The following is a 23,205-nucleotide window of genomic DNA, read 5'->3' on the forward strand; positions in this document are numbered from 1 at the left end:
CTGAATCCACTAGCTGTGAAATCTGCCAGTGAGGATGTGCGAAGTGTGATTATTTTGATGATGGAAAATTGGAAAGAGAATGTTCTAAATTATGGCTTGCCAATCCTTTTCAAAGGCAAATATAATATTAATAGATATTTATTACATGATAATTAAACTCCCTTTCTTGAAAAATGATGAACTGGGGTTTTTATATGTTGCCTTTCATTTAATTCCCAGAGTAGCCCTGTGAAAGGGGAACTATTATCCCCAATTCTACAGAGTGAGCAGCAATAACGAGCATATTGAGTATCCAAGGGATTTAGTTTGCCCCAGGTTACCCAGCTTAAACGGTTGCGTCAGGACAAGGTCCTAGGTCTATCCAGGTAGACCTTGCTCTGCCCACCAGCCACCCTGCCTCCCAGGCTCGTTTAATGAAGATCCTTCCTGGACATGGCAGAAAAGACCCACAATATTCATAAAACCCTATCATTTTCAAATGTCATGTTCACATTTAATTCTCATTTCCTCACTTGACAGTGAGGAGAAATTGAGATTCAGGATGTCCCTTGGAGATGTCCTGAGGGAGTCAATAGCAATAATAAGCATTTATGGAACATGAACCAATGACACACCTGGCACAGTGTAAGTTCTTCCTATAGATTTCTCCTTTAGTGCCAGGAAAAATTCCCTCAGATAGGTGACTTTATTACCCCAATTTTATACAGGCAGAGACTGGCTCTGGCAACAAAACTAGCAGGCAATGCAGGAGACAAAATTTAAAAAATTTTTTTTTCAAATTTAAGGAAAGTAAGAAATTTTGTCTCCCATACATCTTCTCTGGAAAAACAACAACAATAACAACAAAAAACATTCCTTCAGTAAATATTTCCTGAATTTCTATTTCATGACATGCCCAGGTAAGTACCCAGGCAAACATTCCTGCTCTCCTGAAGTGCCAGTCAGTTAGGGAGAAACAGAAAATAAATATGGAAATGCATTAGTAAGTAATACGCTTTCTGATAGAAACAGTACTTTGGAGAATATAAAGCAGGTCAAAGGAATGGAGAATGACAGGAGGGGGCCAGTTTAGATGAAGCCCTGAGAGTGTGGACAGGTCCCCGGCTGTTAACAAGCGCCCAGTCACACAAATACCCTGAGACAGGTGTCCCAGCCAAAGGAAGTGGTACGGTATTGGCTTTGAGGAATGACACATTATATCCAAGGGGCAAAAGCAAATTCAATATTTGACAAATTAATTCTGCAATTCACCACAGAGATTAAGTAACTAATCTAATAATTTATTAATAACCCAGTAACTAATAATTTATTAATTACCTCAATAAATACAAAAAGCATTCAATAAAGTTTAACATTCAGAATTAATTTTTTAACTTCAATAAATTAGGAGAAGAATGCAAATTCCCCAACATAAAAAAGGATATCTATTAGAAAACTCTAGCAATTAAATACTTAAGGTTAAAAACTTAGAAGCATTCTCACTAAAGATAAGTGCAAGATAGAATTGATTGCGATCATTATTGTCCTGGAAGTCAAAAGACCGAAAAATAAAATTAGAACTATTAAAATTAAAAAGGAAAAAAACAAAACTTCTACTCTTTGCAAATTGTTAACTTAAAAATAAATTCTAAACCAATCAACTGAAAAAAGAAGTCCTACACCATGGTAGACACAACATTATTATGATTAATTCAATAGCTTCCTATATCCTGGTACTCATTCATTTAATAATAATTCTTAAGTTTCCATTTACAACAACAAAATAATTCCTAGAAGATAAATGTGATTTTTTTAACAGTGTAAGATCTTCTTAACAATAACTAGAGAACTTTATTGAACAACATGAACACCTAAATAAATGAATTACAAACCATATTCCTGGCTGGGAACTCAAGATTTGTACTGAAAATATGCTGATTTTCCCCCACACTGATCCATCAATGTAATTCCAATCTAAATTCAACAGCATTTTTATTCAGGTCTCTTTCTACCAGATGTCAAAACACATTGTAAGCTATAGTAATTAAAATGGTCTAGTACTGGTACAGATATCGACAAATCGATCAGTGGAACAGAATAATAAATCTAGAAACAGACTCAAGTGTATATGGAAATTAAAGATACAATAAAGTAGTCATTCAAATTAGTGAAAAAACAATAAACTCATTCACAAGTGGGATTGAACCAATTAGTTACTCATTTTGGGGGGAAATTATATTGGATTCCTAATTCACTGCATCCATCCACTGAAAATAACCTTCAAATGATTTAAAACACAAAAATATAAAAATATTGAAAGAAAATACAGGTGAAGAAAAAGATAACAATTTTTTATAACTTAAGTTTGAAAGTTCTTCCTAAGCAAACAAGAAAATCCAGAAAATAATTTTTTTTCAGATTTAACTTCATAAAAATTATAAAATTATGCAAATCAAAATATTCCATAAGCCAGGTTAAGAAGACTAGTAAAATTTATTTGCAACATACTTAGCAGGCAAAGGGTTAAGAACATATAAAGAATCTCTAATAAAGCCAAAGGAAAAACTCAGAAAAATTTGTAAAGGATAAAACGGGCAATTCACAGAAAATACAAACACAATTAATAAGCATCCAAAACTGCATGGGTGAGGGAAAAGAGAATTATTTGGCAAAAAGTAAAAAGACAGATGTCAAATGTTGGCAAAAATGTGGAGAAAGAGTTTCATATCCATTGTGTGTGTAAACAGGTGAAGTCAAAAGGTGATGGCCATCCAAAAACATCCATCAAAAATTTTACATTCACATTCCAATGAACTCAACTCTTTCCCTTTAGGACTTTTCCAAAAGAAATACTTGTGTGCCCCACATGAGTCATTATACAAGTTTTTGTACGTGTATCCAAGAATATTCATCATGTTATTGTGTGCATCACAGGAAAAAACTTAAAAGCCTCCCAATTTACTATCCATAAGGTGGGGAATAATCAATTATGGTATGTCCAACCATCCCTGACACCTCCAGTTCATCATTCTCAAGAGACTTCAAGATACCCTCCCATCACTTATGACACTGCCCCCACCCCAAACCAGCTTAGATGGAAAAAGACTAGCAGCTCAATGCATGGAAACCTATAAATCATTCCTTAGCGAATGACCCGTCTATGGAATCAATACTTAAGAAGTATTAATAATATCCCATTATCTGAACTTTTGCCAAGTAAATGTGATGCTCAGAAACACTACTCCCAACCCCAGAAAGAGGAGCCCCGATGCTCCAGCCCACAGACCAGCAATCTCCAAGCTCTCTCCTGAGTTGGCTCCTTTATTCAGGAGCTCTTGGCCTAGACACTGTTGTCTCTAAACAGTGAATTGTTCCTAATCACACTCAGGCTTCCCTGCCCCTGGGAGATTAGAAAGGGCAACTTTGAGTAGGTGGGAGTGGGGACAGGAGGAACCTTGGAGAATCAGGCTGTGCTATTCTTATTGTTTTTACGCAAACATGAATCTTTGTTCTCTGATGCAAATTTTGAGAAATTGGTGCCAATCTGCTCTGAACAAAAGAATTTTGGTCTGAACAAACAAATTTTGAGATGAGAAGTCTGGCTTTCCTAGTTGTGCTCTTGGGAATCTGCCTCTAGCCCCACTCCCCATGCTGGATCTCTCCCAAAGGTAGATACAAACTTTGAGGCAAACTTCCTGGGTTGCTCACCAGTTATGGAAGGCAAGAGAGAGCCCAGGGTGTCATACGCCAAGGTTACTAAAATAAACATCCTTACAGTGCTTAGATATTGACCCCAAGGACCTCTCTCAACACCTTGAAGACCTAAGGGTTCTGTAAGTGGGGGAGGCCTTGGTTCCAAGGGGTCTTTTTCAAAGATTCTCTACTTCTTCTAAATGGAAATTTCCATTGGCCTTGTTGTCTAAAAGGTTGTATTAATGACACTCTTTAGATATATATGTTTATTTAAGCAATGTACAACAAAAATGTACTTTATCTTTGTTCTCGTCTCTTAGTCATATACCAAAAAAAAAAAATCGATCAATTTTTTTCTGCTACTCCCATTGAATATTGTATTTGTGCATATTGATATATATTTATAATCATTTTAACAGATGCATATTTCATTCTGTGGTAGGGCCTCCATTTATATAATACTTCATTCTTGGATATCAAACTTTTTTGTGATTTTACTGAAATTATAAATAAGGTTCAAGGAGGATCTTTGTGAATAAGGTTCATTTATCTTCTATGAAATGATTTACTTACTCCAGAATTCTAGTAGGGAAAGTATTAGATTGAACAATCGGGATCTTTGTAGTTATTCACAGTTTTGACAAACATTTGAAATGAAAGTCAATCCACAAACCTCAATATCAACCATTAACTTCAATTTTGCTACCATTTATCACAACTATACTTGTGGGTTATTTTTTATATTGTAACATTTTCTTTGTCTATCGCATATTTAGTTTTATCCTTTTATCCTTTTTAACAATCACAAAGACAGAGGGGCACTTTAAAGCCCATTTATGTTTAGATAAAGAAAAAAGGTGACTTAGCTATTCATATTGGTAAAATATGATAAACATCAAATAAAGAAGTTATCCTATATCTGTCACTTTCAGTAATGGATTTTTCCCTTGAATCCAAGAAATGAAACTTTGTGCCCAAATGCCACCTTTACTGATTACACAGGCCTGAGGGGGTGAGCATGGCAAGAAAAAAAAAATTTTTTTTAAGGCCCATTGAATCAAAGTCTCCAGGAGAGACAATGGGGACTCTAGTCTGCAAGGGCTGGAGCTGGGTTAGAGTTTAGTAAGCTTCCCAGTTGATGGCTGTCATCAAGGAAGTTCGGAAATACCTGATTTCAACCTTGGGCCACTGGTTGCCTGGGAGACAACACATTCCTATCCATGAAGTGTTCGGGAACCAGATAACCACAGCCTTCTCAGTCTTCTCAGAAGACTTCAGAGAAGATCATAAAAGCTCTGGTCCCCTTTGAATTTGGGAGCCTTCTCTTACCTCAGCTTCAGGGATCTACAGAGCAGCTCTAATAAGCAGATGGAATTAGAGGCCTGCAAGAGTCCTTTCTTTTCTTGTACTGCCTGATTCTGAGATTTCAAATAATAAAGAAAGTAGTTCACAAGTGTAGCCTCGATATTTTCCTATTCATCTAAGAAGATATAATCAGGATATTCCTGGTCACTTAACGGCCTGCCCCTCTGATGCTCAAATCTCCTTAAATACCCACAGTTCCCCATTCCCCCAGTAAGCTGCCCTCCAGTGTCCAGGAAGACTGTGACTGAGCACTCCCTAAGTCCATCACAACCTTTCATAGGACCACAAAAATCATTATACAAAACCCCATAAATTGCAGGGGTGGGGGCAAACTGAGTCACTGGGGGAGCTGAGCCAAAGTGATACTGAGATGGGAACTTCTCACTTGGTGATGGCAGAAATGAAATCAAGTCAAGCGAATGTGAAGATGCAGACTGAGGCTTTAATCAGAGGGCTTCACTCCCAAGAGAAGGGGAACAGTACTGACCGAGAGAAATCGGGTTGGCCCCGGAACAAAAGAAGGGCCAGGCTTTGACTTAGGTGTAGGGGTTAAGGCAGGGGTTATAATTGAAGATTTTTCCACTGGTCAAAAATTCCTGGCCTTGAAGACTTGGCAGTGGCTGTATCCTGGGAGGTTACCATGGTATTCCTTCTCTCTGTGCCCCAGTCTGCACCGACACCCCAATCTGGCCATAAGTTTTGCAGCAGCTGAGAGAGCACATGGGGTACAAGAAAATGCATACCTGCTTCTAGCAAGTGACAGGCTAAGGCCCAGGAGTTTGACTTCTGTCTTTTTGTGGTGATCCCCAATAGTCTCATTCTCTGCTTTAGTTTATTCTTAGAGTCATTATGGCAAAGGCATTTTGACTTTTATGATGCACCTGGTTTCTGGGGCTGATAAGACTAGGAGAGGGAGGGGATAAGGAAGAACTTTGCCATGCTTTAATGAGTAAGAGATTGAACTAGGACCTTGGGAGTGCATCTGCCCTTTTTCCCCATGATGGTCCCTGACTGTCTCAAAAGTCTTGGTTCCTGATGCCAAGTGTCTTTCCAGGAGCTAAAAGTGTTATATCTGCTTGGGGAATAAAATAACTCATTCTCTAAAATGATAACCAAATAACTGCTAAAGATCTATGGTTAGGCTAGAAGTGTATGTTGACACCATCCTTCTTCAGAACTTTTTAAAAGTCATCATTCCACTAAATGTTCTGTAAAACGTGAAAAATGTTGGGGAAGGGAGAGGAAGAGCAAGGAAAGGGGTCACAGCTTCCTTTATTGCTCAGTTAATCAAAGGCCAGTCTGGACCAGCAACATCTGCACCCCTGAAAGTGTGTGAGAAATACAGACTTCCAGGCCCCACCCTGGACCTACTCAATCTGAACTCCGAGGGTAACAAGACCCCGGTGATTCGTAAGCATGAGGCATTGACATTTTGAGAAGCCTGCATCAAGATTACTCACAGAGATAAAGAACTTTGTTTAATGGGGTTTTTTTATGATTATAAAAATAATAACAACTCATTGTAGGAAATTTGGAAATGTCTCCCTTCCCCACTCCTATCCTCCAGGGAGGAGGAAGGCGGCTTGAACTAGAACATATTCAAGTTCTTGCACAAGGCGATCGATTACAAAGCCTTTCCCAGATCTGTGTGCCATTAAGAGAGCAGCCACATCAGGTCCAGTGTAACTGGCCCAGGGTAAGGTGGGTGATGAGTGGAGAGAGGGATGGAAAGAATTACAAGTAGGACTCTGAATAATGACATAGAGTGCTTACGACTCTGTGGCAGCAGCAGTTTGGTAAACCACAGAGCAGGTAGAAAGATGATTCTCTTCTTCCCCAAGACTGTCATTTGGACTGACTCTAAGAACAGAGAGGAGCTGGGTAGGAGTCCTCAGGAGACATCCAGAGCAGTGAGCTCAGAGGAGCCAAGTGATCCTGAAGACTGAATGAGCCCCAAGAGTGGGGGTTCCAAAATGGCACAGATTTGAGAGCCACTGGTTAAAGGATGAGGGTTCTCAGAGGGATGAGCGCACAGAGATAGAGCGCCAGGAAATGGCATCTGCTTGACCTCCCTGGAAGATGGGGAAAGCAGAGGCAGAGTGGACCTTCAGGTTTCCCCTTCTATTGACAGAAGAGCCTGTCCCCGGAGAGCCTGTCCCCGGAGGGGTGGCTCCACTCCAGCCACTCCCACCCCCTCCATCCCCCAGGGTTAAGGAGGTAGCCCAATTACCTGTCAAGCTCAAGTTCTTTACACAACGCTTATAGTACTTTACCCAGTTAACACTGAAATATTAAAATTCTCCCGCACGCTTAAAAATCCTTTGAAAACACCATTTTAAAGACAGTATCATTACCATATTTTATTTAAATATTTCCCATTTTTGGAATGTTAGATTATTTCTATTTTTTACCATATTATATGATGCTGTGATAAATATGTTTATTCACACATCTTTATCCACATACCCAATTATTGCCTTTTTTATTTAGGCAAACTCTTTTTAAATCAAAGTAAACTATATATATAGAAAAGTGCAGAAATCAAAAAAGTACAGTTTAATGACTTTTCACAAAGTGAACACCTCACAGAACCAGAATCCGGATCAAAAAACAGAATGTGACCAGAAGCTCAGCTGACTCCGTGCCTCTCTGTTCCCAGCATCAGTTACTACACCTTTCCCCAGGGTAGTACTAACTGTGTCCAGCAGCTTTTCATTGATGTAACAAAATACCTGAGATGATCAACACAAAAAAGAGAAATGGTTTATCCTGATTCACAACTTTAGAGGTTCCTGTCCATTTGACCCTGTTGCTTTGGGCCTTTGATGAGGCAGCACATCATGGCGGAGCACCCTGCTCATCTCTTGGGGTCTGGGAAGCAGAGAGGAAGAAAAAGTCACCCAGGTCCCAATATCACCTTCAAGGGCACACCCCCAGAACCTAACTTCCTTCCACTGGGCCCCACCTCCTTAAGGTTCTAACACGTTCCAATATTGCCGTGGGCAGAGCAGCAAGCTTTCAAACATGGGCCTTTGAGGGACATTCGAGATCCAAACCATGAAATTATCCCAACTTTAGCACCAATATGTTGAATTTATATAAATTAAAAAATATATGTTCTATTTATATAGTTGTGCATTTACATTACATAATATAAATTAAATGTTACTAAAATATTTCAAACTTATCTATCATATATATACTTGTATCTTAGATATATTTTTATATATCTTACATACATCAACTATAAATATATCTGAATTTTATATAAGTTCAAATATAAGATCACACAGATTTTGTATCTGGTAGTTCCTTTTGCACAACATGTTTGTGAAATTCAGCCCTGTTTTTGTTTATAGTGATAGTTCATTCATTTCCATTAAATGAATACATACAATTTTGTATTTGTTTAGCATTTCTAGTTCTTATCAGGAATATTAGGCTGCTACAAGCTATTCAATCATAGCCAGAAGCAGAATTCCACTTATTTTGCTGTTGTTAAATTATAAGTACGATTCCCAAGCAAAAAAAAAAAACACAAACCTTTATTAGTCCTTGCACTTCTAATTGCTTTTGATAAAAACTGTAACAATTTATGCTCAAGAAAAAGCATTAAGTTTTTCTGAAGGTTGAGTGTCAGTAATAGCCTAATAGTAACAAAAATTTTAAATCTCACTGATTGCATTTTCTAGATATTATAATTGTCAATATGTAAACTATAAATATTAAAATACCATTATCACATTTTACAAATTCCTTTGTACTCATATACTACTTAATTCTCACAAAATTCTAAGTGGAAATTTTATTTCTGTCTCATTTTAAAGATGGAACCCATGACTCAGAAAAACTGAAGCAATCTGACTAGGTCATGTGGTTACTGAACAGCAGAGCCTTCCCTACCCTACCAGGTTTACTCCCTAAAAAGTATATCTCAGACACTATAGGAAAAGCTATATGCCAGGGAGACAGGCCTGTCACCCTTTGATGAGGAATTGGGCACCCTTGAAAGAGCAGTTCAAATGCACCCCCTTTCCTAAGGGACCCTCCCTCCCTATCCACTCAAGGGCAATAACAACCTCCTTTTCAGGCCACACCCCTCTACCAGGAAGGAATCCTGCCAGAAATATCCTGGAATATCATTGCTGAGATCATTTAATCCATGGATTGCAAATATGTAGCTCTCTCTCCCTTGCCAGGAGCAAACAAAACTAAGCAATCACCATCTAGCCGCGTCTACTCCACTGTGCCAATCTCTGCGCCACTCCCACCCTCCCACCACCACCACACTGTTCCTTAAACGTGCCCAGTTCTAGTCTACCTTGTGACCTAGCTATTGGTTGCAGTCAAATCTCTTCCTGGGAGCATCCTTTGCATTATTCAGGTCTCAGCTCAAATACCACCTCCTCAGAGAAGTTTTTACAGATCCCCTAAAATCAAGTAGCTTCACCTTCCCTGACTTATTTTTTTGTCTTAGCATCATTTTAAAATTGAATTTAGTTAGTTGTTGCTGTTCTTCTTGTTTCCTGAGAGCAGAGCTTCTGATTTGCTCACCCAGCTCCCCAGTGCCTAGAAGAGTTGCTGATACATAGTAGTGGATCAATTAGTAATTGCTGAACAAGTCAGTGAATCAAGATGCCTTTTTCTACTCAGTCCAGGTATGACAATAAAAGCCTTCTCATCACAGTATTACAACTGTTTGCTACCAGGAATAGAATTGAAACATGGCCTAAAACCTTTTGGGCATACATAATTTTTTTAATCCTCCATTTAACAGATGAGGAAACTAAGGCACGAAAGAAAAGACATGTCTTCACAAAGCCACAGAATGAGTGAGGGGAAGAATTGGAACCAACACCAGTTTCTCCTGCCTGCCCCACCACAGGGAAATGCAGGAGAGCTGGAAACACTGTCCTAAGTGTCATCCACAAGGCAGAGGAGCAGAGCCATTGTGCCCCAGGAGCCTGCCTGTGAATTACGCACCTAATTACCAGCTGCCTTTTTCCCCCATTCTGTGGGTAAAAGTCTGATCACATATAAGATTCTCCCTGTGTTTCCGTGGATACAAAGCGATCCTAATTTCAAACTCCCTTGCAAATGGCAAAGGAGTGAACTTAATTTTAATAAAAACAAGGAAAATCATACGTGTGAGCTTAATAAAATCTAATTTGGGCAATTTGAAGCTCATAAAATAAAGCCTTTATGTAAAAACTAGCAATTAGCTTTATGAAACAATACAGTGAACCCTTGGCATTGGAAGGGGTGGGAGCTAGATAAGGAGATGTGGCGGTGACACAGGTAAGCCAGAGGCGGGGAGGAGGGTTCAGAGTGTCAGAGGACTTGAGTGGAAGCCCCAAGTCATCACTTCTAAGATCTATGACCTTGAGCCAGTCACTTTCCCTCTCTAGACCCTCATGTCTAGACCCCAGGGTCCTTGTTTATAAAATGAGGTTATGAAACCTACTTTACCTAATAGAGAGCCTGTACAGATGGATAGGAAAACCAATAAGCAAGAGCTTTGTATAAGTGTCCAACAATTGTCATTTCACCATCTCTCCTGTCCTATATTCCTCCCAGCAGAGAAAGGAGAAAGGAATTGGGTGGGCCACACAGCCTAGGTCAGGGGATTTGGGTGCAGTGCAGGTGGTGGGCAGGTGGGTGACCTTCCCCATTTACCATGCCTAAGACATTGGAGGCCTGTGACGGGCTGCCAGAGACGACTCCCAGAGGTTGTTTACAGGAACCAGAAGCAAATCTCCAATCAATCACACTGAGCCTAGGGAAAGACTGGGTCTCCCCACAAGTCATCTCCATGGCCCTGCACGTCTGCCGGGTGACAGATCCCCTCCACATAGAGATCTTTGCAAGCAGGTTACATTATTCCCATTTGACAGGGGCAAAGATGAATGAATTACTGGGAAGCACGGTGGCAATATCAAAGTCACTAAGTGACCTAGTCAAAACGCAGCCTGGTTTTCCAATTCCACCCACCAGCCTACTTGGGAGCAGCTCTCACAGTTACTGTGACAGGGAACCCATATCTGCTGCATCCCGTCTTCCCCAATGATGTTTGCAGCTGCCTTGAGAGCTGCAAGGAGCCACATCTGCAAAGAGCCAGGTCTTCGTGACAGAGGTCTGGCAGGCAGTGGCTTTTCCCTGTCCTTCTGCCAAGCAACCCCACCACCACTCCAGGCAGAAGGCAATTTTTCCTAGTGCCTTCCCAGAAGCAAAGTGGGTAATTAATTGCACTGAATAACACATTAAATGTACTAATAATTGGGTAGTCACAGCAAAATGATTACTTTGAAGAAATATTACTGATTCCCTGTTGTACTTAACATTTCTCCTTATTTATCATTACCATTTTAATCAATAATAGTCACAATACTAATAAATCCATCTTAATTTTAATTGTGTTCAATTGGATGTACCAGTACTTGAGTATTCTGAGCATACTTCATTATTTATATTAATTTAAGATCACTTAAAGGCAAATTACATAGTTTGTACTTTCAAGTAGGGAGGTAATTATGACAAAGTTTCTCTAGATTCAGCATTTTCCAGACTGATCCGCACGAGGTATTAGGTGTCTGCCCTTTGCTGTTAGGCTTGATGGTCAGGATGGAGGGCCTGGAGGAAGGCTCTCGAAGCCCCCACTTGAATTAGCATATCCTGGCCTTTTAGAAGAAGGCATGGGTCTCTAGATGGAGATGGAGAGCTCGGCAGCTTCCCCCTTACTCCTGCCATCCAGTCACTACGCCAGCATTCACCAGGCCGAGGGTCAGACCCTATGCTAGGCACCAGGGCAAGGAAAGAGAGAGGGTAAGAAGACGTGCAGAGCCCTCACAGAGGTTCTGATGAAAGCGGCAGCCGGCACAGGCAGAAGAGGTACATAGCACGCAACTGAGGAACTGGGCAGCACTGTTCAGGGTCAGGGTGGTTTTCTTGGTCTTGAAGGTTGGGTAAAATTTGGCAGGAAGCTGGGGAGAGGATTCCAGCTTTGGCAAAGAACCAGTGTGCCAGCTCAGACAAATTGAGACTTCAGGAGGCAGCGGTGGAGGAGGTGGGAGAGAAAGCCCAAAGGGAGAACCGCGGCCAGGGCACCATGGACCTTCAAACGGACCTGAGTGGATGACTGAGGGTGAGTGATGCCAGAATGGAGGAGGGAGCCAGGCTCAGGAGGAAAGATGGGTTCCGAAGGGATGCTTAAGGGGCCATGGAGCAGCCAGGTGGAGAGCCTAGCAGGTCAAGTGCAGAAGTTAGCCACAACCAGAGGAGTACTCAGCACTTGAAGTGAGGGGTCTGGGAGACCCCTCTGGAAGACAGTCCCATGGAGGAAAGGTGGCAGTCATAGCCCATACCTCCATGGCTTCGCTTCATGGGTGTGCACTAGTGGTCCACAGTCTGCCAGCCCCCATGGAAGGCCCAGACAAGGAAGCGTCTTTGTTCCTTCTCTGCCCAAGCACACAGTCACCCTCCTCCTTTTATTCTTTTTATTCAAATTCCATCAAATTGAAACTGCACAAGTGTTTCAATGACCCCATTTTGCAAGGCCACCTGTCACCCTAAGGGGCTGGTGCAGGAACTTTGCCCCAGAGCAGTGGTTCTGGGAGTGGTGGATATCAACAGCAGTAGGTGGTCTATGTCTCAGTGGCCATTCTGCATAGCAGGGTACCAAGTCCTGGCGCCAGCAACAATTTGCTAGGGTGGTTGCAACTGGTGCTCATGATTTCTAGAAACATAGAAGTTGTAGGAGAGGAATTTAATGGGAAAGAGGCTCCACCTCCTGGTAATAGTCAAAACCAACATTTCTTCAGCACCTAACAGTTTATGAACTTAGGTCAGTTTTTCAAATCTCATTTAGCTCTGTATCTTGACCTGGGTGGTGGTTATCAGGTGTAAACAGCCATTTGAAAACCATTGAGTTTACAGCTACGATTCATGTGCTTCGGTCTATGTTAGTTATGCCATAATAAAAAGGTAAAAATAAATACATGAATAACTAAATAACATCTTATTTAATCCTTCTAACCATCCTATGAAGATAGCAACTTTGCCATCCATGGTGAAGGATCCTGACACTGAGCACCTTGCCCTAGACCCAGGGTGACAAGTAGAATGACTGAGAAGCCACAATGGACTGGCATATATTCCTCTGGTCCAACGTGGAAAACAGGGAATATATTAACATTACCAAAGCATGGAAGAACTGAGGCGGGAACAATCCTGTTGCTAAAGGCCCCATTAGGTCATCAGGGATGATGTCTGCTGTCCCCACCCACCCTCCCTTTCCCTGGAACCCAGGTTTGGCCCAGGTAGACATTTTTTTTGAGTGAACATTTTCAATTGAACCACAACTCAGGAAAGGCAAAATCCCAGGAGTCTTTGCATCTCAAGAGTCCTCCAAGTTGCTCCCCACTGTTCTTCAAAGTTTGTACAAAATGAATAATATAAGATAAAGCCAGCCTGAGGTCACCAATGGGCTAGATGCCAAGCATTATTGCTGATTAAAAAGGGAGCAGCTACCACACCCCAGAGTCCACTCAGGCCTGGGACCTCTGGAAGGGAATAGGAAACCAGTCCTCCTCTCTGCCTAGTGTGGGAACTGACTCTTAAGACAAATTTTAAAAATATTAAAAAAAAAAAAAATTCATCTGGGCAGAACCAGATTGTTATGTCCTTTGTCCAAAGGGAAAATAATGACAACGGTGACTTGAAAATGATTCCACTCCCTTTGAAAGCATTCATTTTGCTAGAACTATTAGAACATTGAAGTATGCTATATTGAAAGTAGGAGTATAGTTTTAAAACCCTTTGAACAAAGTGAGTGCATAACCAGTCATGAGATGAAACACCACAATGCATGTTGCCTTTTTAATGTAAATACCCTTAGGTATCATTTAATAGTTCAAAAATATTGTGGTTTAGTAAAGTTGATACCTGGTTATAAATATTATGCCTTTATTTTTGGCTAGAAGAAGAATTATTTTTAGCCTAGATCTAACCATTTTCATACTCTTAACTGACTGAAACAGATTCAAAGAAATATCAAGTGCTATGCATTGAAACTTGTTTTTAAATGTTAATTGGCACTATGTATATTAATGTAAAACAATGTTAATTTACTCAAATTTTCAGTTTGTACTGCCTGGTATGTCTGTGTAAGAAAACCAATTTTTGTGTATTGTTACAATTTCAGGTTATTTATATTTGATATTTTGTAAAACTCAAATAATGAATATACTGTACTTATGGACCAAATAAATGGCATCTGCATACTTGTTAAAAAAAAAAAAAGACAATAGAATATAAAGGTGCCAAGTGGGAATCCCAGGAAGAAAGTGACCAGCCCTGCTGGGGATGTAGAAGGAAGCATCACACATGTGATGTGACTTGAGCAGGGCTTCCAAGTATAAATAAAATATATTTGGGACTGGGGATATAGCACAGTTGGTAGAGTGTTTCCCAGCACCGCAAAAAAAAAAAAAAAAATTTGGTCAGCAGAAAGGGAGATGTGCCTTCCAGGCACAGGGAACAGCAGAAGCTAATACACAGAGGCAAAAGAGTATCGAGTATCAGATGAAGTTGAGGGTCCACTGAAAAGGAAGGGAAAGGTAAATGAAGAAGGGAAGCAGTAAATTAGGAAGGGGCGTGAATCTGGTTCCTCACTCTATAGGGACTCCATTGAGGGTACCCTGTGCCTCACAGATTAGACAAGGGCTGGAGGAGTGCCTCTGGTCTCAGTGAACCTTTAAAAATATTTGCAATCCAGATGTGGCAGGCTTCTCTTCTTGTCCTCATGTCCTGACTCTGCAGGACTACGAAAGTCTGGAATTCAAACCCACAGAGCAGCAGCAATTTAGCTCTCTCTTTGCAAGTCCAGTTTGCACCCTCCATTTGGCTGTTCGGCAAAGGTCCATACTCAGGCACTTGACCTCCTCCAGGCCCAGCCCATCCTCAACTTAAAAGAAAGCCAAGAATGTGTATGTTATTTTCCATCCTGAACAGCACAGTAATGTCATGCTTATGATACTCTTGTGAAATATGCATTTGAGGGATCTTCCAGCATCAGGTACTGGGAGCAAGAGACTGACAGGCCGTGATTTGCCACACCCCAAATTGGAACTATCTAGAGTAGATAGTGATGTCATTCATGTGGCACATAGCATGCTGCCTTTCATACTTGGGAACTTTTCCTCTGGGTGCCTGAGAAAATTCATCCACTCCATTTCTCTCCAAATATCCAGCATCGAGGTGGGACTAAATCCCTATCAGTATCAGCTTTCAATGTGATGAATGGACTCTTGATTTCTGTCTTCATGTCTGCAAAGTCCAGGGCCCCAGCTGGGGTGACTGATCCACCTGGGGAAATGGCATTTGACAGAGAGAGAGAGAGACTGGCCCACAGCTTCCCCGGGCCACTGGGGATCAGGTTGCAGACAGGACAAGGAAAAAAAAAAAAAAAAAAAACATCTTTTTGCACAATCTAGACAATTCTTTGAAACACTATTCTCCAAGGCCTCTAGCCCATGGATTTATTAAGATATCAGCAACTGACTAAGCCACACTCTGGAATCCATGTTCTCACTCTTTCCCTTTGCCCTTCCCCTCCAACTCAGAGACCTTCTCCCTGCTCATCTGCTCCAGGCAGGGCAGAGAGGACAGGGCCTGGTCTGAAGACCAGAACTCAAGCCTCCTCTCTACTCAGCATATTATGAGTTCTTGGGCAAAACTCACAGCAGATGCCTGTTTTCTCAACTGCAGAATGGACATGAAAGCAGCTCCCCAGGATCAACTGATTTTTCATGAGTTATTCCTGTAATTTCTTGACTGCCACACCCATCTAGGGGTGTGAAGTAACTATAACCTGCCCCTACTCTCTGGAGGTCAAAAGACAGAATGAGTCCCTACTGCTTTGTGAATGACACTCGTAATGTACACAGCTCTATCAGTGCTGGTGAGGTGGACTGAAGCGCAATGGTTGTGGCCTGAAACCACAATAATGGTTAAAACCAAGGCTTTGGAGTTAGGCCTAGATCCCTTGCCAGTTGTGCGAGCAGCATGAAATCCTGAAACCCTCTTGCCTTGTTTTTTTTTTTTTAATCTATAAAATGGGAACCGTTCACAGTTCCTTCTTCAGGGAAATACATGGAATAAGTCACATGGTCTCCAGAATGACCTACACAAAGTACACACTCAACAAATGGAACCTGTTATTCTCCCTATCACGATGATGATGACGACCATCCTTATTTTAAGGGCAGATGACCTTGCACAGTAGTCTACAACCACTTTCCTCGCCTCCGGAAGGAGACAAGAGACAGCGAGCGCTGGAGCGCCGGGCGCCGCTCAGTGACATGCGTTCTTCATGTTTATCCCTCGAGGCTTCCTTTCAGCGTCTTCTTCCCCAGCAGCTGCTCTGTCAGCAGTCCATATGCTGCCTCGGCTACGGAGCAGCTTTCCAGACGGGGCTGCCAAGCCCGCAGGAGAACTTTGACGCGAAGTTCAGGGGCGCGCGTGCACTGTCGTCAGTCACTCCGCCCCCTGCCGCCTCTGGCTCCTTCCCCGGCTCCAGCCTCGCCTGCACCCCTCTGGGAGCGGAAGTGGGCAGAGGAGCGGCAGGCAGCAGGCCTGGTTCCGGGGAGGGGGTGCACGTGGCAAGGAGGCCAGCTGGAGGAACAGGAGGGGACAGATGCCATGGGGGCTCGGATTTGTTCCTGCAGGAAGAATGCTGGGAGCTAATTGTCTCATTACCCAGGAGCGATTTCTCTGTGGCCCTGCCACGCCGTGTGGAAAGATCTCCCCAGAGTATGCATGCGGAGCATTGGTGGGCGGATCTAGAAGGAAGGGAGATGCTGGCCTGGACCTGGATTTTTTCCAGGCCTGGACTGCAGAGTAACTTCTAGCTCTGCCCTGAGACTTGGAAAGATTGCCTTGAAAAATTCAACCAAAGATTCCCCATCCCTTCGGCTGAGTTCTCTTTGGAGAAGACTCCACTAGTGCCTCCCCTCCCTACTTCACCCTCAACATGAACGCACACGCACCCCTCATGCCCTGTCATTGGTCATTTACATTGAGCAGTAATCTAGTTTTCAATTCATTGCTTAAACTATGAAGGTCCCTGGGTTCTGGCCTGTTCTTTTCTACACTAGTTCCCAACCTGTTTCAACTCCCTGGCCTGTGCCACCCTGGGCCCTCCAGCTTCCTCCCTTAGTCCTCAGCCTTCTGTCTACCCACTAGCTTCTCATCGAGCTTTTGAGAACCAATTCACAATCCACCCTTTCCTCAGGCTTTTGTTATGTTTCCTGTCTCTCTGCCTCTAATTTCAGACTTCCTGGTATGAACAGAAAGTAATTGACCTTGGTAACTTCTGCAGGAGATTTCCATTCCACTGACCCATTTCCAGCTCATACAAGACAGCCCTATGAAATGGCAGGATGACCAGTGCCCTGATCCCACAGTCCATTCAGATGGCAGATGGGAATAATATTTATGACCCATTCTCACAGGCTGTCTACGAGGGAGGAGCTCTTGACACACAAGAGACCACACTGCACTTGTCTGGCCAACCGCTGTAGGAATGATTCTAGAATCCTGCTGGTCGACTACTGTCAGGCTCACCCTTTCTGGGTTCCTGTCATCCCTTCAGAGAATTCTAGTCTCCCAGTCTCACAACCAGTGTACATATGAGTGTATTAGGAGGAACTGCACATAGTTGTGTGTGAGAGAGCGGCAGCCTCTGTGTTTACCCAAATAGTAGGTGCTTATTTTTTTTCTCAGGTAACAATTTTGTGTAGTCTCAAGATGGGTGCCCATTTCTAGCCTTGTATTTGTCTTTCAGGAGGAAATTTTTTTTTTTTTTAAAGGAAGCATCAAGATGGAAAGGGTAGCCAGGGGTGGTGGTGCATAGCTATAATCCCAATGACTTGGGAGGCTGAGGTAGGAGGATCACAAGTTCAAGGTCAGCCCCAGCAACTTGGCAAGACTCTGTCTTGAAATAAAAAAATAAAAAGGGCTAGGATGTATTTCAGTGGTTAAGAACCCCTAGATTTAATCCACGTAGACACAGAGAACCCAGGCGGCATTGTGAGAAGCTGGAGCAGCAGAGACCTTTGAACTCTGGCAAATATCTATTATATGGAAAAGCTGATGGGAGTTTCAGGGCCCTGCCACTTGAGCCCATTCAACCCCTGGGAAGAAGAGAAGAAGGAGGAGGAGGAGGAGGAGGGGGAGGAGGAGAAAGGGGAGGGGGAGGGAGAGGAGGGGGAGGGGGAGGGAGAGGAGGAGGAGGAGGAGGGGGAGGAGGAGAAGAAGAAGAAGGGATAGTACCTATATCAGGAAAGCAAGACTTTCCTGAAACACCCAGCAGATTTCCACTTTTATCTCATTTGCCAGAATGGGTCATGTGACCACTGTCTACTGAAAGGGAAGCTGGGAAATGTAATTGTTTGTTTGGGTATATTGCCACCCCTAACGGTATCTGGATTCCATAATAAGAAAAGGAAAAATGACGCAAACGTGTGATTATACCTTAATGTATACTTCCCATACTGGGGAATAGGCTGCAGGAAGGCAATTGTGTCCCCAGAGTCAAGCCCAGTGCCAGGCATACAGTGAGTGCTCCATAAATGTGTGCTAAGCAGGGGAATGAATGAATGCTAAAGTCATTGTTCAAACATTTGAAGTTCTAGAGGGGCCCAAGTGGTAGGCCCTGGAACTTCCCATCAGTTTTGCCACATATCCAGTATTTGCCAGAATTCAAAGTTCTCTGCTGCTCCAGCTTCTCACAGTGCCCCCTGGGTTCTCTGTGTGCTACATGGACAACCCCTAATGCTCTCTGTCAGATCACAGTTAATCAAATCTGCATCATTTTTATTCTAGTTTACCTGGATAGAGCTTCCATATTTTAGTTCATGAATTAATAGCTGATTTTGAAGCACAAGACAAAAATTACCCACCATTGATTCATATCGTACATAATTACAAAGACAGGGATCAGATCTGTCCATGCATAACAACTGACTGGAATTCAAATTTTAAAGCAAGTATTTATTGCTAGATTCATATCATTCCAAAAAAGGAGTCATTTTATACCTTTTAGTAGACATCTAGATAGATAGGAAATCCCATCTTCATAGAATGCTATAAATTTGATAAATAAATAGAAGTATAAAATTTAGCCACAATTATTCTCTGAGATGAATAAGATTTAGAATTGTAAAAATTTTTTAATGACAGAACAGGAGACTCATAGCAGATCCTCAAATGCTTAAAAAGGGACCACATTTTAGTTGAATTGCTTTTAGAAAAACACTGGTTTTTCCTTAATTAACCTGAACTTCCAGGAACTGGCTCTGTGGGCTCTGGGAGGCAAAAAGAGGTCGGGGGGTTTGATGGCCTCCTCTTTCCCTACTACACAGCAGCATCTTGGGGCATGGGGTTGGAGCTGGGGGGGCTCTCTGCTTTCTTAATGGTACCAGTAAAGGTGCTGACTTGCCCATCAACTTAATGGACTAACAGCACCTCACCATAATACATGAGATTTCACTGAAGATACATTGTTTCTTCAGGAGACTTGTTTTGTTTTGTTGTTTTTTGTTGTTGTTGTTTTTTGGTTTTTGGGTTTTGTTTTTGTTTTTGTTTTTGTTTTTCTGTGTTGGGAGTTAAACCCAGGGCCTTAGCACTTCCTAAGTAAGCACTCTACCACTGAGCCAACTCCCCAGCCAGAGGACACTTGCATTTTGAACCTGTTCCTTTTTCTATACAATAAGAATAAGAAGGGCCATTCTATGTGCCTTTTCAGTGTGGATCACATAAGAAGAATGTGAAGCAAATTAACGTAGCCATCAGCTCATTACCCATCTTTGTTTGTCTTTGTGGTGAGAGCAGCTAAAATCTATACACTTGGCATGAGCATCACACATGAAAACATGGTGTGGATGCTAACACATTGTATCAGCAAGGGAAATTTTTAGGGTCTGTAATGATTTTTATGGAAGTATCTCGATGGGATTGCCTGAGTTGGGGATTGGGCATCCCAGCACCAAACATGGAACATGTGTAAGACTGTGCAGTTTTACACTCACCTGGGCTTAAATAAGGAAGGCCTGTTGTCGAGCTAATCAAGGCTAGGTGATGCTCACTGGTCTGGAGGTCTGAGCTCATTCTGCATCTGCCACTTCCCCATCTGTGACTTCAAGCTGTAAGCCTCAGTCTTCTCATCTGAAAAATGGGGGACTTTAACTAACTTATGTCTGAGAGTTCTTCTAGCTCCAACCTGGCAATTATGATGTTGCAAAATCCTGAATCCCACTGTGGGGTGAGAGAGGGGATTGGTTCAGATGTGTAATCCAGGCTGTGACCATCAAGACCCTTTGCAGCTTACTCTACCCTGCCCTGTTCATGTCAATGTCTCTTAGATGATTTTTCTCTAGCCTTTCAGGCTAGAGAACTCAGAACTTCAGAGCCCCTGGGAGCCACCAAGTTAAGAGTCTCAGAAGAGGTCTGCAATGACCCCTTTGTCTCAAGCTGTGCAAAGGTTGCTGCCCACCCAAAGCATGACTGTGGGATGTCACAGCAACATTCCTGGGCTTCATCAAACAGTTCCAACAGCCTGCAAGCAGGTGCTGGCTTGTTAAGAGAAATAATTTCAGTGGTTCTCCAGTCTGACCACATTAGTCATTCATGTGTTGAGGAACAATATAAATTCCTGTCATCCCAGTTTATGTGACCACTAAGATTTATTCCTAGCGACAGGTCATTAAGGTTTCTTCTCTTTATTTTTTCTCAGATCCACTGAGAACTCATATTTCTACTCCATGTTATGGACTGCTAACAGCTCTGTTTTTGGTCAGGGAGTCAGCAATAAATCTGAATTTAATAAACTGACAAAAGATCACTATCTCAGAGGTGGTCTGAGCCCCTATTCCTCATCTCTTTTTATACAAGGGCTTTTGTACTGAGACATCTTCCATATAAAAGCCAAGTTTGCCATCTAAATAGTCACCCCTGCCCCATGGATATTGTACTGTCCTGAGACTGACCATATAACTATGGATTATCAGACAGAAGGCCTCATAACAATCGTGGTATGTGGGGAGACACCTGAACTCCAGGCTCAGCGATTCCCCTAATGTGAGACCTTAGACATGTCAACCACTTGGAGCCTCCATTTCCTCAACTATAGAATGAAAATCAGAAACCAGTCTTCTATATGTCCTCAGTGATACTGTGAATATTAGATTTAAGTGAGGACAGGTTGGGAACCAATAAGCTATATGTGACTTGGGAGAACTTGACTACTTCGTTAGTTTTGAATTTCTAGCATGTTAGAGTTGGCATTAATCTTGGAGATTCTTCTTCACAAGAGAAAACTGAGCTAGCAGTAAATAGACAGTTACCTGCAAGGCACCTGTCTCCTCTTCTTGGTGTCTTCAGCTAAACCACACCACTCCCCCCAGTCCTCACCTGCTTGTTCTTGGAGGAGGGCTTAGGGGTTCTTTGAGATTCCCTGGGAAGCATCACCCTACAGAGGTTGGCTAGGGAGGCTCTAACAACTTTCTGCCTGGGACCAGAGTCATCATCAACATGTCCTCATCCACCTTCACCAGTTGCAAGAACCTGGGGACAATTCTTAAACAGAGTAGACATTTGAGAGTGGCTTTTTGAGTGACTCCCAAGTTAATTCAAGGAGGCTCACATTCTGGCTAAATTCCAGACAGCATTCTGGGTAGTTGGGAGGCATCTACCCTAAGATCCTAGCACCCCTTCCAAGGCAGCAAGCCTATCCTAAGAAACAGAAGTCCAAACCCTTCTTTCTAGAGGTTTTCAGGTGCATCCTAAGAACATCAACAACTTCACTCCCCAAAACCCCAAAATTGTGGAGCAGGATGAAAACTTTTAGAAAATTAGCATGCAAACAAACACATGAAGGTTTCTATAAACTTCTACCTTCAAACCCTCTATAAACTCCTGTCTGGCTTCATAAATAACTACCATATATGAATTTTTCCCAGTAAACATTGGAAGCAGAAATGTATAGACATCTCTGAGAGCCTGTTTCTGGGTAGTTGAGATGAGCCTATAAAAGTTAGACTGTGTGCTCTGTCTTCCTTTTTACTGGTCCATAATATTACCCATAAAGCCAGAACAATTCTTATTTACCAGCCCTCTTTCTGCATGTTTCTGCAGTCTTCAACCAAAACTGGATACAAAAAGTAGAAAAATGAATCAAACCCTGCAGCCCCATGCCCAGCTTCTGCTGGCTGTTCTCTTTCCGCTTCCCTGACCCCTGGGTGAGCTGAGTGCTCTGCTCCATGAGGAAAGACACAATTTCAGCCAATCACCCCCTCATCAAAGTTGTAGCCATGGATGAAGTGAGAGAACTGAGTGGATTCCAGCACATTCCCTGGTTTGAGTCAATCCTTGCAGGCTCCAATTTATCCTTGATTCCCACTTCCTATCCATTCTTTCAGCCCTACTGCCTGCCCTGATGACTTCAAGCTCTGGCACCAGAGGCAGAAATAACAGCTCACAGACCCATTCCCACAATGAGATAAGTCCAAACCCTTAATGAACCCCTAATGTATATCTCTTACCAAGTGGCTTTGCTCTCCAGTTAAACACCAAATAATATAAGAAAGGCCAGTGTTATGACTTGGATGTGAGGTGTCTCCCAAAAGCTCATGTGTGAGACAATGCAGGAGGGCTTAGAGGAGAAATGATTGGGTTATGAGAGTCTTAACCTAATCAGTGGATTAATCCCTGATGGGATTAACTGAGTATTAATTGAAGGATGGTAGTGTGTGGCTGGAGGAGGTAGGTCCCTAGGGGTATGCCTTTGGGGTATATATTTTGTATCTGGCGAGTGGAGTCTCACTGTCTGCTTTCTGATCATCATGTGAGCTGCTTCCCTCCACCACACTCTTCTGCTATGATGTTCTGCCTCATCTTGAGCCCCAAGAAATGGAGCCTGCTGTCTATGGACTGAAACCTCTGAAACTGTGAGACCTCAAATAAACTCTTCTTCCTCTACAGTTGTTCTTGTCAAGTCTTTTAGTCACAGCAGTGAAAAAGCGGACTAAAACAGCCAGGTAATGAAAACAAGGCCAAGCCATGCAGGGCCTGAGGGAGAGACAGACTTGATGCAAGATCAGAGCAGAAGTCAGG

This window comes from Sciurus carolinensis, chromosome 14 (genome assembly GCF_902686445.1).
Source record: "Sciurus carolinensis chromosome 14, mSciCar1.2, whole genome shotgun sequence".
NCBI classification, from domain to species: domain Eukaryota; kingdom Metazoa; phylum Chordata; class Mammalia; order Rodentia; family Sciuridae; genus Sciurus; species Sciurus carolinensis.